Source organism: Rana temporaria, assembly GCF_905171775.1.
Source record: "Rana temporaria chromosome 4 unlocalized genomic scaffold, aRanTem1.1 chr4a, whole genome shotgun sequence".
Classification (NCBI taxonomy): Eukaryota; Metazoa; Chordata; class Amphibia; order Anura; family Ranidae; genus Rana; species Rana temporaria.
Genome location: NW_024404432.1, coordinates 5,063,038 through 5,077,923, shown reverse-complemented (window position 1 = coordinate 5,077,923; position 14,886 = coordinate 5,063,038). Strand labels below are relative to the sequence as shown.

General features: G+C 48.1%; 1 long non-coding RNA gene across 1 annotated transcript; it reads right to left on the bottom strand.

The window, feature by feature from the left end:
• Positions 1-11,332: 11,332 nt before the first annotated feature.
• Positions 11,333-12,933, bottom strand: LOC120921723. The gene is made up of 4 exons (XR_005744932.1): positions 12,865-12,933; positions 12,643-12,771; positions 11,604-11,835; positions 11,333-11,372 (listed from the first exon to the last, which is right to left on the bottom strand). It is a non-coding gene; the product is annotated as an uncharacterized LOC120921723 (long non-coding RNA).
• Positions 12,934-14,886: the final 1,953 nt, after the last annotated feature.

The window sequence follows — 14,886 nt, the reverse complement described above, 5'->3', positions numbered from 1 at the left end:
TATCTGGAGTGCCAAGCTAGGGACCCAGCAGGGAAGCGGGGGAAACTTGAGAAGTATCTGGGGTGCCAAGCTATGGGCAGAGCAGGGAAGCAGGGGTGAAGCTTGAAAAGTATCTGGGGTGCCAAGCTAGGGAACGAGCAGGGAAGCGGGGTGAAGCTTGAGAAGTATCTGAGGTGCCAAGGTAGGAACCCAGCAGGGAAGCAGGGTGAAGCTTGAGAAGTATCTGGGGTGCCAAGCCAGGAACCGAGCAGGGAAGCGGGAGTGAAGCTTGAGAAGTATCTGGGGTGCCAAGGTAGGAACCCAGCAGGGAAGCAGTGTGAAGCTTGAGAAGTATCTGGGGTGCCAAGCTAGGGACCGAGCAGGGAACCAGGGGTGAAGCTTGAGAAGTATCTGGAGTGCCAAGGTAGGGACCCAGCGGGAGTGATGCTTGAGAAGTATCTGGAGTGCCAAGGTAGGGACCCAGCGGGGGTGACGCTTGAGAAGTATCTGGAGTGCCAAGGTAGGGACCCAGCGGGGGTGAGGCTTGAGAAGTATCTGGAGTGCCAAGGTAGGGACCCAGCTGGGGTGAGGCTTGAGAAGTATCTGGAGTGCCAAGCCAGGAACCGAGCAGGGAAGCGGGAGTGAAGCTTGAGAAGTATCTGGGGTGCCAATCTAGGGACCGAGCAGGGAAGCGGGGTGAAGCTTGAGAAGTATCTGGGGTGCCAAGCTAGGGACCGTGCAGGGAAGCGGGGGTGAAGCTTGAGAAGTATCTGGGGTGCCAAGCTAGGGACCGAGCAGGGAAGCGGGGGGGAAACTTGAGAAGTGTCAGGGGTGTCAAGGTAGGGACCCAGCGGGGGTGACGTTTGAGAAGTATCTGGAGTGCCAAGGTAGGGACCCAGCGGGAGTGACGCTTGAGAAGTATCTGGAGTGCCAAGCCAGGGACCGAGCAGGGAAGCGGGGGTGACGCTTGAGGAAGATACTAAAGTGGAGATTGGAGGAGCTCTAGGGAGTCAGTGAGTCAGAGGGTCTAGTGAGAGACCGGGACCTCAGTGGGCTGAAGAACTACAAGGAGAAGTTGTAGTGAAGGTGAGATAACTGTTACACTTTGTGTTAGGAACTGTTAAAGACTGTTGCCATAGGAGACAGCATTCCTGCACTTGCAGATGTGGCGCCTTTCTGGGACCTTTCCCTGCATGGCTGTCTGTCATGATCTGTGTTATGGCTTCGGTCACCTACTGGTGGCACTATTGCTTCCAGCAACAAAGGGTGTAATTCTGGTGGCCACCAGCGGGTGTCTCCCAGTAGATGGACTTTCCATTGATCAAGCTGCACTTGATGTGAGCTGCTGGGAGTATATAAGCCTGTCCTTCACTGAGGTTCAGGGCTTCAGTATCCTCTCTGCAAGCCTTGTGCCTGCTTGACCTGATCTGCTTCCCGCCCCTGTTCCTGATCTGCTTCCCGCCCCTGATCCACTTCCCGCCCCTGTTCCTGATCTGCTTCCCGCCCCTGTTCCTGATCCGCTTCCCGCCCCTGTTCCTGATCCGCTTCCCGCCCCTGTTCCTAATCCGCTTCCCGCCCCTGTTCCTGATCCGCTTCCCGCCCCTGTTCCTGATCTGCTTCCCGCCCCTGTTCCTGATCCGCTTCCCACCCCTGTTCCTGATCCACTTCCCGCCCCTGTTCCTGATCCACTTCCCACCCCTGTTCCTGATCCACTTCCCGCCCCTGTTCCTGATCCGCTTCCGCCCCTGTTCCTGATCCGCGTCCCGCCCCTGTTCCTGATCCGGTTCCCGCCCCTGTTCCTGATCCGCTTCCTGCCCTGTCCTGGACTCTGCTTCCTGTTCCCTGTCCCTGAGTCTTGTCCCCTGATTCCTGCTTCCAGCCTCCCCTTGCTATTGCTCCCTCCATCTGGCCGCCTGTTCCCCCTTGTCTCTCGTCCCGGCCTTGCTGATGTATATGTGTTCCTGTTCTTGTGTATATATTAGTTAGATTCGGTGTTTTGGGGTTTGTTGTGTTTTCTTGTATGTATTTCTTGTATGCTTTTCTTGTTTTTGGCTTGCTGTTGTTTGATTTGCACGTGTGCCTTTATCTTTAATAAATATATATTTCTCACTTACTTGCCTGATTCCTTAAGTGCAGCCCACTGATCTGTTCTCTGTGTTGGACGCCTGTGTTGGGCACCCCTGACAGAATGCTGAAGCCATACAAACAGATCGGCTGCACTTGGGAATTGGGTCTGGGCACTTGCTATTGCTGGAATAAAATGCATCTGGAAGATATTGTGTATCTGTCGCTCCTGGCAACAGATGACAGAGAGTTTTGTCATCAGACATAAGTGAATACACTAGAGAGCGGTTATTGGAATGTATTCGTATATCTCGTCTCTTTGTTGATCAGGGCAGTGTTCAGTATGAGGACGTGCAGCCATTGATTCGGATCTGTACAGAGTTGGCCCTGTCTGATGCCTCTAGTGGAGGTGATGATTATTACACCCCCTTTTAGTGCAGCTCAGGTAGAGTCTTTGGTGTGGCTGTTGGAAGATGACTCGGCCTTTTTCCATGAGCAGTACTCGGCTTCTCCTTCAGCAGGTGCTTGCAGCATGCATTGATTCTGTGCAGTCTCCGGTCAGACAAGCCGTGTGTACGACCATTATTACAGGCTTGGTCACGTTTGTTGTACTCGGCCCCTGTCAGCTCCCAACCATCAATTTCTATGTCTAGACACCAACCTGTTGGGGTGTCTTCCTCTCCTGTACCCCAAATTCCCACTTTTGCTGAACAATACACCCTGCTACCAATGAAGTACCAGTCCCCTGTTTCCTCTGCTGCACCTACCCTGCCTTTCACCCTTCCGCTTCTTCTCGGCTGCCTTCCACCAAAATCCCCTTCAAAGTTTGCACCCTCTGTTTCACCATCCCCCCGCTCTTCACCTCTACCAGCTGCTTCCATTACCTACAGCCCTGTATCCATATACAAATCCTCAGTGGATAAACCAAAGAAGAAACAGACATTTTTCCAACCCATTCAATACTGCCACTACCCCAATCTGCCTCCACTCCAGCCAACTTGCTTCAGTCTGTTCCCGTACCAATAGAGCTGCTCCAGCCTGATTTCTTGCCAACCAACCTGCTCCGGTCCATCTTCATGCCAGCTGATCCTGAACCTGATGACCCACCTAATCCTGCCAACTCTCTGCCTGCTGCCCAGTCTAAAGTTCCAATACCTGCTGCCCAGTCTGATGCTCCAGTGCCGGATGTTCAGTCTGATGCTCCAGTGCCGGATGTTCAGTCTGATGCTCCAGTGGCGGATGTTCAGTCTGATGCTCCAGTGCCGGATGTTCAGTCTGATGCTCCAGTGCCGGATGCTCAGTCTGATGTCCCGGTGCCTGCCTTCCAGTCTGATGTGCCTGCCTTCCAGTCTGATGTGCCTGCCATCCACTCTGATGTGCCTGCCTTCCACTCTGATGTGCCTGTTGTCCAGTCTGATGTCCCAGTGCTCACTGTCTTGCTTGACAATTCGATGTCTGATCTACTTGGTGATCCCGTACCTGGTATCCAGCCTGACGATCCAGTTCCTAATGGTCCCATTCCTGAAACCCTGCCTAGTGGTCCCTTTACTGCTGCCCAGCCTGATGACCCAGAGCTCACTGCCCAGCATGATGACCCGGAGCTCACTGCACAGCCTGATGACCCGGAGCTTGCTGCCCAGCCTGATGACCCAGAGCTTGCTGCCCAACCCGATGACCCGGAGCTCACTGCACAGCTTGATGACCCAGAGCTTGCTGCCCAGCCTGATGACCCGGTGCTCACTGGCCAGCCTGATGACCCGGAGCTCACTGCCCATCCTGATGACCCAGAGCTCACTGCCCAGCCTGATGACCCGGAGCTCACTGCACAGCCTGATGACCCGGAGCTCACTGCCCAGCCTGATGACCCGGAGCTCACTGTATAGCCTGATGACCCAGAGCTTGCTTCCCAGCCTGATGACCCAGAGCTTGCTTCCCAGCCTGATGACCCAGAGCTCACTGCCCAGCCTGATGACCCGGAGCTCACTGCCCAGCCTGATGACTCTGAGCTCACTGCCCAGCCTGATGACCCAGAGCTTGCTGCCCAGCCTGATGACCTGTTGCCCAGCCTGCTGTCATGGTACCTGCTAAACCAGTTCCTGGTGCTCAGCTTGCCGCTGATTCTCCCCTGTTTGATTTTCAGCCTGACTGTGATGCTCTCATGTTGTCTGCCCCCGATAGGTTCATGCATGTTGCCCTGCCTGTTTTCATCTCCAGATCCAAACTTCCAGACCCTGGTTGTGGGGTGCATGTTCCATTTTCGGACTCGGGTGGCAATCCCAATAGATTAAGAGACTCTGGCCGTAAAAGCGCAAAGAAGTCTGCAGTCACAGGCGAGACTTTTTGGGACTTTTCTGCACCTACATGCACTGCCAGGTCAAGGGCAGAATGGAGTGTCCGGAGGCCACTCTTTGGGGGGAACTGTCATGATCAGTTTTATTGATTGGGTCACCTGCTGGTGCCACTATTGCTTTCAGCAACAAAGGTTGTAATTCTGGTGTCCACCAGTGGGTGTTTCCCAGTAGATGGACTTTCCATTGATCAAGCTGCACTTGATGTGACCTGCTGGGAATATATATAAGCCCGTCCTTCACTGAGGCCCAGGGCTTTAGTATCCTCTCTGCTAGCCTTGTCCCTGCCTTACCTGATATGTTGCCCGAATCTGTTCCTGATCCGCTTCCTGTACCCTGTCCCTGAGTCTTGTCCCCTGATTCCTGAATCCAGCTTCCGCTTGCTACTGCGCCCTCCATCTTGCCGCCTGTTCCCCCTTGTCTCTAGTCCTGGCCTTGCTGATGTATATATATATATATTTTTTTTTTTTCAAAATACTTTATTAAGATTATCGGCAAATACAGAAATGATATGAAATACATCATACTGAAACAGTCAAGGTGGTAATACAGGCTGTCATATATTCAGAAACATACAATCGGTGGGGAAAAGGCACTAGCCTTAGTCCCACGAGTGGGGATCCCACGGGTTATCTAAAAAACATGTCATACAATAAACTGGAGATTGATGGGAGACATGGCGAGTATCAAATGACTCTGCAAAACACTAGACCACAGGGGTTCAACCCAGCATCTGCCCACCCCAAAAAGGGAACACACTGTGGGCAGGAGGGAGCAGTAAGAGGCAGAATAATAAAAAGTGGCTAACGTGGTCTGAAGATGATTAGAGTCTCACCAGCCTCGATGAGTACTAAACACAATTGGTCAGGCTAGGGATCAGAGCAATAACTAGAAGTCATGTCTAAGTCTGACCACCTGGGGAGACAACCTACAGGGAGGAGATCAGCGAGTTCAGACACATTTCTTAAAGTATACCAGTCATACATAGAAGCAGGAAGGGGGTAACCCTAACTGGAAAGAGTGTGGGGGGAGGGGGGAAGCAAGGTGAGGGGGGGATATGATGTATTGAGTGTGTGGATCAAGAATTTCCGGCCTCCACCATAGGCATAGAGGGAGTGGTAAGTGTGAGAGGAGTCCTAGGATTTGATGTTTCCCTATAATGTGTCCAACAAGCCCAAGTATGCCTGAATTTATCGTGCATATCTTTGGATTGATGGATAATCCTTTCCATCTCCTCAATTTTGTTGACCCTGGATTGCCATTCCGCTATGGTGGGGGCCAGGGGTTGACAAATTTGCTTGGAATCTAGGAGCCAGCTAAAAAAGTTAGGAGCCAGAAAACGCACCCCGTCCCGACGAGCTTGCGCGCAGAAGCGAACACATACGTGAGCAGCGCCTGCATATGTAAACGGTGTTCAAACGCAATTTTGAAGCATGACATGTTGGGTATGAATTTACTCGGCGTAACATTATCTTTTATAATATTAAAAAAATGGGGATAACTTTACTGTTGTCTTATTTTAATTTAAAAAAGTGTAATTTTTTCCCCAAAAAGTGCGCTTGTAAGACCGCTGCGCAAATACGGCGTGACAGAAAGTATTGCAACGATCGCCATTTTATTCTCTAGGGTGTTAGGATAAAAAATATATATAATGTTTGGGGGTTCTAATTAGAGGGAAGAAGATGGCAGTGAAAATAGTGAAAAATGACATTAGAATTGCTGTTTAACTTGTAATGCTTAACTTGTAATACCAACGGCCACCACCAGATGGCGCCAGCTCACATCTGGTGGTAATAACTTGTAATACCAACGGCTCACCACCAGATGGCACCAAGCCAAGTCGCCAGGACACTATTTCTAGTCGCCATGGCGACCTGGCGCCCGGGATTTGTCGATCCCTGGTGGGGGGAGTCGTATCCCTCCAATGAATTGGGATGCATTGTGTGGCCGCGTTGATAAGGTGCAATGTCAAGGATTTACGATACGTCAAGTGGGGTATGGACATGTGGTGAAGTAAGTATTGCGCTAGCGTGTAATCAGGCGTATACAAGGTAATTTGGGAAATGAGAGCGTGCACCTCCGTCCAGAATGGTTGAATGACTGGGCAATCCCACCAAACATGTAAAAAGGACCCTGTATCCGAGTTGCATCTCCAGCAAGTGGGTGGAACAGTGGGAAAAATTTTGTGTAACTTGTCAGGGGTCCTATACCAACGAGAATAAAGTTTGAATCTATTTTCTTGGGCAGAAACATTGATGGAACCTTTGTGGGCATGTAGCCAAACCGATTTCCAGTCACCTTCCGACAGGATAACGGAAAGGTCTGCGTCCCGCAATCGGTGGATATCGGTATTGGGCTTAGCCTTCGAGATGAGCAGGGAGTACAGGGCCGAGATCAAGTGCTTCTGCGGTTCAGTTTGACTGCAGAGATGTTCAAAGGGTGTAAGGTCTCTATGCCACGACGCGAGCGACGGTGTGCCGTGAAAAAAATGTCTGAGTTGGAAGAACTTGAACCTCGGCAGGCTAAGATAGGGAAATTTGGAAATCATATCAGAATGAGACAGGAGTGTATCACCCTCGAAAAAAGATGTGCACGTACCGCTGGGTCGCCCGGGTCCCCGAGCTATCCAGGACATCAATGTCTGCAGGGAAGTCAGGGTTTTGATTCAAGGGAGTCATGGGTCCTGGGGAGGGTGTCGTGTTGAGAGATTTGCAGGTCGCCTTGAAGGTGGACAGGGTCGGGCCGATTAGCGGGGTGACTCATACAGGGTTTAGGGAGCGATCGCGGATCAATCCATGGAAGGTGTGAGACAGGCATTCCGGAGAATGCCCCCTCCACCTCTACCCAATCCTTACTACGTTTATGTACATGCCAATCCACGATCCTCGTAAGTTGGTAGGCCTTATGATACAGAGACAAGTCTGGAAGGCCGATACCTCCCTTCCGCTTCGGAAGAATAAGCCTATTCCACCCCAGCCTCGCGGGACAACTTGCCCATAGAAAGGACCTGCATACTGATTTAAGGGAGCTGAAAAAGCCAGGGGGCATCTTAATCGGAACGGCCTGCATCAGGTACAACAGTCTAGGAAGCACGTTCATTTTCAATATTGCCGCCCAGCCAAACCAGGGGAAATTCCCCTGATTCCAACTAAGTAGATCACCCTTGATTGTCTGAAGGGCAGGGAGAAAATTCTTTGTGTAGAGGTTGGATAGATGAACGGGGAGTTTAATACCCAGGTAAGTGATGTCGTGGGGTTCCCATTTAAAAGGGAAATTCTGCTTACAGAGGTCCACCATGGATTGGGGCAGGGAAATTCTAAGCTTGCTGATGTATATGTGTTCCTGTTCTTGTATATATTAGATAGTTAGATTAAGTGTTTTGGGGTTTTCTTCTATTTATTTCTTGTATGCTTTGCTTGTTGTTGGCTTGCTGTTGTTTGGTTTGCACGTGTGCCTTTATCTTTAATAAATATATATTTTTCACTTACTTTTGTGCTTGATTCCTTAAGTGCAGCCCACTGATCTGTTCCCTGTGTTGGACGCCTGTGTTAGGCACCCCTGACAGTTGCACTTCCTGCTCTGTCCATTGTTCTCTGTGGACGGCCTTTGCCACATTATACCAGGTTTCTGCTGTTTTCAGGAAGTTGTTATCTGACAAAACGTCTCGTTTGTCTTTTATTATCTTCCGCCATTCTTCCGGCTGTAGCCGGCCTCCACTCGCGGTCATCCCATATACTTTTGCCAGCTTTCCCAATCTCTTCACATACTCCACCCCTCCCTTTCTGCCACAAGGTCAGGTGCTGAAACTCCCTTTTCTGGTTTAACTGTTTTCTGTCCCATCTTCTCTGCCGGGGCCCTCCCAACAAGAATCCAAGGTTTCTTACTCCCTCTTTCTCTGTCCCCTCACACTCTTCTGGCTGTTTCTGATGACAGGGACACACCTCTCGATACCGGGCCCCTTCCACTCTGACTCTACTTCTATCTGCTGTATTGACTTTCCTATTTTCCCTTTGACCGTATAGTGAACGTTCAGGCAGAAGACTAAGACTAAGAAGGTTTTTTGGGCAGCAGAAGGTGGCGTCTAGGGATGAACCGAACACCCCCCGTTCGGTTCGCACCAGAACCTTCGAACGGACTGAGCGTTCGCGCGAACATTTAGAACCCCATTAAAGTCTATGGGACTCGAATGTTCGAATTCAAAAGTGCTCATTTTAAAGCCTAATATGCAAGTTATTGTCGTAAAACTGGTTTGAGAACCCGGGTCTTGCCCCAGGGAACATGTATCAATGGAAAAAAAGTTTTAAAAACGGTTGTTTTTTTCTGGAGCAGTTATTTTAATGATGCTTAAAGTGAAAAAAAAAATAGAAAAATTCCTTTAAATATCGTACCTGCTAGGTGTCTATATTATGCCTGTGAGGTGACACATGTTTAGAACTGTCCCTGCACAAAATGAGATTACTATAGGAAAAAAGTCATTTAAAACTGCTTGCGGCTTTAATGTAATGTCTGGTCCCTGCAATATGGATGAAAATCACTGAGAAAAATAGCATGGGTTTCCCCCCCCCCTCCCCCCAGGTCATTACCAGCCCCTTTGGCCCTATATACTTTGAACAGCAGTATACAGGCGATGCAAACAAGACAGGGACTGTAGGTTTGTTGTTAAGTAGAATCTGTTTGTAATTGTGAACTGGTACTTTTTTTTAAAGTGTAGCTCCAGCCATAAAATCAATTTTTAAGCTTTTCTGAAAACATAGAGAAGGGTTATCACCCCTGTAACATTTGTTTTGCTGTCTGTGCGCATCTGTTCAGAAGATTGCAATTCACTTTCTATCCCAATGACAAATGATGTTTTGAAAATTTGGGTTTTTTAATGAAACAAGGATTGGTGATAAAGCATCAGTGGACAGGAGACACCTTTTACAGAAGAGAATTTCCCTTCCTAGAGGTAGATTTCCTCTCACTTCCTGTTGTCTCCTTCCGTTTGCAAGTAGGAGTCGTTTGTAAGTTGGATGTTTGAAAGTAGGGGCCTGCCGTATATGCTCTGCATAAATTTGGGCCCTAGGTGTTGGTGTTGCCACAACACTGTAAGCCCTCACAGTTAGTCTTGGTGGGCGCTGGAACGTCCTGCTGTGTGAACTATTATATCAAGAATTGTAATTACATGCTGTTGTTGAACAGTGGTAGAAAAATTGGGCCTTTTGTGCTGGCGCTGGTGCCACAACACTGTAAGTCCTCATAGTTACTCTTGGTGGGCGCAGGAATGGGCCCTGCTGTGAAATATTAGATCAAGAATTGTAGTTACATGCCCCTGTTGAACAGTGACAGAAAAATTGGGCCTTTGTTGGTGGTGGTTAGGGATGAGCTTCGAGTTCGAGTCGAACATTGCCTGTTCGGCGAACAACGAACAATTAGGGGTGTTTGCGGCAAAATTCGAAAAGCCGCGGGAACACCCTGTTAAAAGTCTATGGGAGAAATCTAAAGTGCTAATTTTAAAGGATAATATGCAAGTTATTGTCCAAAAAAGTGTTTGGGGACCTGGGTCCTGTCCCAGGGGACATGTATCAATGCAAAAAAAAGTTTTAAAAATGGCCGTTTTTTCGGGAGCAGTGAATTTAATAATACTAAAAGTGAAACAATAAAAGTGTCATATTACTTTAAATTTCGTACCTAGGGGGGGTGTAAAGTCAGCATGTGAAAAAGCGCATGTTTCCCGTACATAGAACTGTCCCTGCACAAAGTGTCATTTCTGAAAGAAAAAAAGGCATTTAAAACCGGCTTTGCAGCTCTAATGAATTGTCAGCTCTGGCAATTACAGAGATGATTCATTCATAAAAAATAAAAAAGCGTGGGTGTCCCCCCAAATTCCATTAACAGGCCCTTCAGGTCTGATATGGATTATAAGGGGAACCCCCGTCAATTTAAAAAAAAATTACATGGGGTTCCCCCCAAATATCCATACCAGACCCCTTATCCGAGCACGTTAACCTGGCTGGCCGCAGAAAAGAGGGGGGGACAGAGTGCGGCCCCCCCTCTCCTGAACCGCACCAGGCCACATGCCCTCAACATGGCCTTTCCCAGTGACGTACGAGGGTGCGTCAGAGGGGGCAGGATCACGTGACGGGTGGCCGCTTCCCCTATATAAGAAATGTCAAAGCTCCAGCGTGTCATTCCGCTGGGCTGTGTCCAGCGGAGAGTGGAGCTTGCCTGCTGCGCTCTGGACGGATGTATCTTCTCATCGCTGGACCAGACCGCTGATCACCCGTCGCTGGAAAGATCATCCGTCGCTGGATAGAAGACAACGTTGGAGCAGGGAGCTGCATCGAGAGTGGATAACCACCGCTGGATTTTTTTTTATTTATTAATAAAGGAATTTTTTCTACGGTGTCTGTTTTTTTTAACTATTTACACTTCCTTCGTGAAATGGTAGAGGTACAGTGTACCCCATTACCAATTCACATAGGGGGGGCAGGATCTGGGGGTCCCCTTTGTTAAAGGGGTCTTCCAGATTCTGATAAGCCTCCCGCCCGCAGACCCCCACAACCACCGGGCAAGGGTTGTGGGGATGAGGCCCTTGTCCCCATCAACATGGGGACATCCTCCCCATGTTGAGGGCATGTGGCCTGGTGCGGTTCAGGAGAGGGGGGGCCGCACTCTGTCCCCCCCTCTTTTCTGCGGCCGGCCAGGTTAACGTGCTCAGATAAAAAGAATTTTCCCAAATGGGGTTATTGCGCAGCTCAAAAGGAAAGAGGTAATACCATGTAATAAAAAAGTTGTGTTTATTCACATGTTAAAAAGTGGACAAAAATTGGGTAGCATAAATGGATGGAGCATGAGTTGTATCAAGTACACAAACAGCGTTTACATAAATGTATAACAAGCAGTACACAAACAATGTTTATACAGTCAAAAATGTGCATTGTAGTAAAAACAATCTAACGAACGTTTCGACCTTTGAAGGTCTTCTTCAGAGAGTTTGTGTGGCTGGAAAGGAACATATAGTGGTTAGACATCGCATGATCATAGTTTAAGTAATAAGAGATACATTGTTGGTTTTACAAAAAGCCCTTTGGCTAGAGGAGCAGTGTGCAAAAGGATGTAATGAAAGCAAAAAGTCAAAAAATTAAGCAAATTTGTGTGCAAATTGCAAACAAAAGTATCTTAAATACATTTTTTAATTTTTAATTTTTAGTTTTTAATTATTAATTCCTTTACCTTGATGATGTGTCTCAATGATGTGCTGCAGTCCAAACGGCAGCATCAGGCGGTCTAATAAGGATAGCTTCCATCCCAGGCAGAAAAAACAGCTGTCCACATACTGTGAAACACCCCGCTCAACACCACAAGAGGTCACCCCCAAAAATTATGGGGCCAAGATGGAATGACCATATAGAAACCAGGAGGGGTAGGGGAACGTCGGTGGAACGAGGAGGTTTAATAAAGAAGCCTGTAAACAGAATAGTAAAATTGATATTCTGGATGTCTACATACATATGTAGTGGCACGAGTTATTAAAAAGTTATTGGGGCTCTGAGGTGAGAAGTGATGGTGAATGTAGATAACCGTCACAGGCTATAATGAAAAGAAGTGCTCAAGAGTACTAAGATAAGATAATAATCTCTAGAATACGGAAACAAGGGTCTCCAAGGACAAAAGGAGAATGAAGAAAAACATAAAAGGGAAAAAGAAAAAAGAGGGTAAGAGGGAAGAAAAGAATGAGGAGTGAAGGAAATGGGGGTGATGGGAGTAGATTGAAGTGAAGTGAGGGGAGAAGTGAAAGGTAGTGAAAAGGAATGAAAAAACAGTGAAGATGACGGTGAGTAATTGAAGTGAATGACCTAGGGAGGCACAAATAAACATGCATCAGCCGCAAGAATGCGGAAGTGAGAATTAGCTGATAGGAAAACACAAATGTAAAACAAAGAGACGGGAGAAAGGAAAATGAGAGGGACAAGGAGGGAAAATGAAAAAGTGAGGGGTGAAGGTACAGAAACAAGAAGTGAAAAGTAGGCAACGGTGTGGGGAACTGGACTGGGGAAAGAGGAGAATGGGGGGGTGATAGTGCAGAAAGGGAATTATATAAAACTAAAGCAAAAAGGATGGGAATGGAGACAAGTGAAGACACATGGGGAACGGAAAATGCAGGATATATTGAAGCTGGGCAGCTGGGCAAAATAAAACAGTGAATGGCAAACACCTGATGATAAAAACGCATCAAGGATAAGGGTGAGTGGGGGGGGGGGGAGAGCTGTACCTTTGAATTGTAGAGATTCAGTTGGGAATTAAAAGAAACTAGAAGACTTCCTGAGCAGAGATCACTGATGTCAGATACAAAAGCTGCTGGGATATAAATAGCAGCAGCAAGCAGACAAGGTGATTCCTTCTAAAATATAAGAGTAAAAAGGGTCATTTTTGGAATGAAACCAGAGAAGCCAAAAAGTTTGGCCAGAAAAAGGATGTAAAAAATAAAACTCACCTATAGCATAGAGGCCACCAATATGCTAGTAGTTGGAAGTACCAAGCAAGATCCTTCCAAACCAGCAGGTTGTTCTCCCCCATCCTCACTCTCTGACCTCTGGTGGGGCTCAGCCCCACTGTTATTCATGAATAAATCATGGACTAAATAAGGAAGTGCAGGACTTCTTGTGTTGGGCAGATGGCAATGAGTGATAGAGGGGGTGGGGACACTCGTCCTATAATCCCCTCATCACTGTCACTCCTATAAAAGACAGTTCTCGTTGTTTCCTCACTCTCTGACTAAGGTCCATGAATAAAGAAATGATCTGGTAGGAGATCAGAGGACCCATTTACTAGTTACCTTGAGGGGGGAATTGTAAGATCCTCAGAGTCAAAGCTGCCTGATGTGGGCGGAGTCCTGGTTTAGGGGAACCGATCTGCTCATGTCTAGTAATAATCTTTGTATTTCTATTTTAGTAGATGGACAGGAGATGAGGAAAACCTCAGAGGATTGTCTCACTTTGTCTCCAGACTGTAAAGTAGAAGATGAGGACATCACACAGTATAGTCCAGGAGAAAACCCGACTACCTCAAATGTCCATCCGGCACCACACAGTGTAGATGTACCATCGTATTCCTCTTATCCTGAGGACCCTCAGACTGTGCGGGACGGTGCCGGACCATCGTATTCCTCTTATTCTGAGGAACCTCAGACTGTGCGGGACGGTGCCGGACCATCGTATTCCTCTTATCCTGAGGAACCTCAGACTGTGCGGGATGGTGCCGGACCATCGTATTCCTCTTATCCTGAGGAACCTCAGACTGTGCGGGACGGTGCCGGACCATCGTATTCCTCTTATCCTGAGGAACCTCAGACTGTGCGGGACGGTGCCGGACCATCGTATTCCTCTTATCCTGAGGAACCTCAGACTGTGCGGGATGGTGCCAGACCATCGTATTCCTCTTATCTTGAGGAACCTCAGACTGTGCGGGACGGTGCCGGACCATCGTATTCCTCTTATCCTGAGGAACCTCGGACTGTGAGGGACGGTGTCGGACCATCGTATTCCTCTTATCCTGAGGAACCTCAGACTGTGCGGGACAGTGCCGGACCATTGTATTCCTCTTATCCTGAGGAAACTCAGACTGTGCGGGACGGTGCCGGACCATCGTATTCCTATCATCCTGAGGAACCTCGGACTGTGAGGGACGGTGCCGGACCATCGTATTCCTCTTATCCTGAGGAACCTCAGACTGTGAGGGACGGTGCCGGACCATCGTATTCCTCTTATCCTGAGGAACCTCAGACTGTGAGGGATGGTGCCGTCCTTCCAAAAGAGAAGAGCTTTTCCTGTACTGAGTGCGGGAAGTGTTTCCGTTTTGAATCCGGTCTTAATATGCATACAAGATCTCACACAGGGGAGAAGCCGTATTCCTGTCCTGAGTGCGGAAAATGTTTTTCACAGAAGTCCCATCTTTACACACATCAGAGATCTCACACGGGGGAGAAGCCATATTCCTGTCCTGAGTGTGGGAAATGTTTTTCAGTGAAGTCCGATCTTAAAACACATCAGAGATCTCACACGGGGGAAAAGCCATATTCCTGTCCTGAGTGCGAGAAATGTTTTTCACAGAAGTCCAGTCTTTCCAGACATCAGAGATTTCACACAGGGGAGAAGCCGAATTCCTGTCCTGAGTGCGGGAAATGTTTTTCACTGAAGTCCAGTCTTTCTATACATCGGAGATCTCACACAGGGGAGAAGCCTGTGATACATTTGCCTATATGTCTCAGTATACTGCTCCCTGCTAGCCATGTCTGTAGAGGTAGAAAGGAATTTCATGTGTGATTCATTCCTCTGACCGGTTATTGACGTGCTAATGTCCCCTCACTATTCTAAAGGTTAATTGATCTATTGTGTTGTGTAAAGAAGATCTGTGTTTACCCTTAAAAGATGTGTATTGTATCATCAGGCTAAATGATTAGAGAAGTAGTATGTTAATTATTCTGATTGCTTCAGTGTATTAATTAACTCCCCTGATG